The following is a 2,238-nucleotide window of genomic DNA, read 5'->3' on the forward strand; positions in this document are numbered from 1 at the left end:
ATCATCTTTCAGGATTTGGAATAGCTCAACTGGAATTCCATCACCTCCACTAGCTTTGTTCGTAGTGATGCTTTCTAAGGCCCACTTGACTTCACATTCCAGGATGTCTGGCTCTAGGTCAGTGATCACACCATGGTGATTATCTGGGTCATGAAGATCTTTTTTGTACAGTTCTTCTGTGTATTCTTGCCACCTCTTCTTAATATCTTCTGCTTCTGTTAGTTCCATACCATTTCTGTCCTTTATTGAGCCCATCTTTGCATGAAATCTTCCCTTGGCATCTCTAATTTTCTTGACGAGATCTCTAGTCTTTCCCATTCTATTGTTTTTCTCTATTTCTTTGCATTGATTGCTGAGGAAGGCTTTCTTATGTCTCATTGCTATTCTTTGGAATTCTGCATTCAAATGGGTATATCTTTCCTTTTCTCCTTTACTTCTGGCTTCTTTTCACAGCTATTTGTAAGCCCTCCTCAGACAGCCATTTTGCTTTTTTGCATTTCTTTTTCTTGGGGATGGTCCTCATCCCTGCCTCCTGTACAATGTCATGAACCTTCATCCATAGTTCATCAGGCACTCTATCTATCAGATCTAGGCCCTTAAATCTATTTCTCACTTCCACTGTATAATCATAAGGGATTTGATTTAGGTGATACCTGAATGATCTAGTGGTTTCCCCCACTTTCTTCAATTTAAGTCTGAATTTGGCAATAAGGAGTTCATGATCTGAGCTACAGTCTTCTCCCGGTCTTGTTTTTGCTGACTGTATAGAACTTCTCCATCTTTGGCTGCAAAGAATATAATCAATCTGATTTCAGTATTGACCATCTGGTGATGTCCATGTGTAGAGTCTACTCTTGTGTTGTTGGAAGAGGGTGTTTGCTACGACCAGTGCGTTCTCTTGGCAAAACTCTATTAGCCTTTGCCCTGCTTCATTCTGTACTCCAATGCCAAATTTTTCTGTTACTCCAGGTGTTTCTTGACTTCCTACTTTTGCGTTCCAGTAATGAAACGTTCCTATAGTTAGGAACTAGTTCATTCATAGTTCATTATAGTTCCTATAATGAAAAGGACATCTTTTTTGGGTGTTAGTTCTAAAAGGTCTTGTAAATCTTCATTGAAGCGTTCAATTTCAGCTTCTTCAGCGTTGCTGGTCAGGGCATGTACTTGGAACCATGATATTGAATGGTTTGCCTTGGAAACGAACAGAGATCATTCTGTCGTTTTTGAGATTGCATCCAAGTACTGCATTTCGGACTCTTTGTTAACTATGATGGCTACTCCATTTCTTCTAAGGGATTCCTGTCCACAGTAGTAGATATAATGGTGTTCTGAGTTAAAGTCACCCATTCCAGTCCATCTTAGTTCGCTGATTCCTAGAATGTCAACATTCACTCTTGCCATCTCCTGTGTGACCATTCCCAATTTGCCTTGATTCATGGACCTAACATTCCAGGTTCCTATGCAATATTGCTGTTCACAGCATCGGACCTTGCTTCTATTACCAGTCACATCCACAGCTGGGTGGTGTTTTTGCTTTGGTGCCGTCCCTGCACTCTTTCTGGAGTTATTTCTCCACTGATTTCCAGTAGCATATTGGGCACCTACCAACCTGGGGAGTTCATCTTTCAGTGTCCTATCTTTTTGCCTTTTCATACTGTTCATGGGGTTCTCAAGGCAAGAATACTGAAGTGGTTTGCCATTCCCTTCTCCAGTGGACCACGTTCTGTCAGACCTCTCCACCATGACCCGCCCGTCTTGGGTGGCCCCACATGGTATGGCTTAGTTTCATTGAGTTAGACATGCTGTGGTCCGTGTGATCCATTGGCTTGTTGTCTGTGATTGTGTTTTCAGTCTGTCTGCCCTCTGATGCCCTCTCAGCGCCTACCGTCTTACTTGGGTTTCTCTTACCTTAGACATGGGGCATCTCTTCATGCCCTCCAGCAAAGCGCAGCTGCTGCTCCTTACCTTGGACGTGGGGTATCTCCTCTCGACTACCGCCCATGAGTTTAGGCATGGAGTAGCTCCTCTTGGCCGCTCCTGCACCATGCAGCTGCTGCGCCTTACTTCTTTATTTGAAAATGATGCACTTGAAACTTCAGAGCACTCGGTTTTCAGCCCTGATGTGTGGAGAACAAAATACAACCTCTTCATCATTTTTAATAGCAGCTGAATTTAATCTGCCTCAGTCAGAGACTTCACCTCCCAATGTCCTCACATGCCAGAGTGGTATTGTGACAT

General features: G+C 43.1%; 1 protein-coding gene across 5 annotated transcripts in view; it reads left to right on the plus strand.

Moving 5' to 3' along the window:
- Nucleotides 1–2,238, plus strand: part of LTBP1 (latent transforming growth factor beta binding protein 1) — a 379,548-nt gene that overhangs the window by 364,635 nt on the left and 12,675 nt on the right. The gene's annotated exons all lie outside the window — the stretch shown is intronic.

The sequence above is a fragment of the Bison bison genome, unplaced genomic scaffold, assembly GCF_000754665.1.
Source record: "Bison bison bison isolate TAMUID 2011002044 unplaced genomic scaffold, Bison_UMD1.0 scf7180017864508, whole genome shotgun sequence".
Classification (NCBI taxonomy): domain Eukaryota; kingdom Metazoa; phylum Chordata; class Mammalia; order Artiodactyla; family Bovidae; genus Bison; species Bison bison.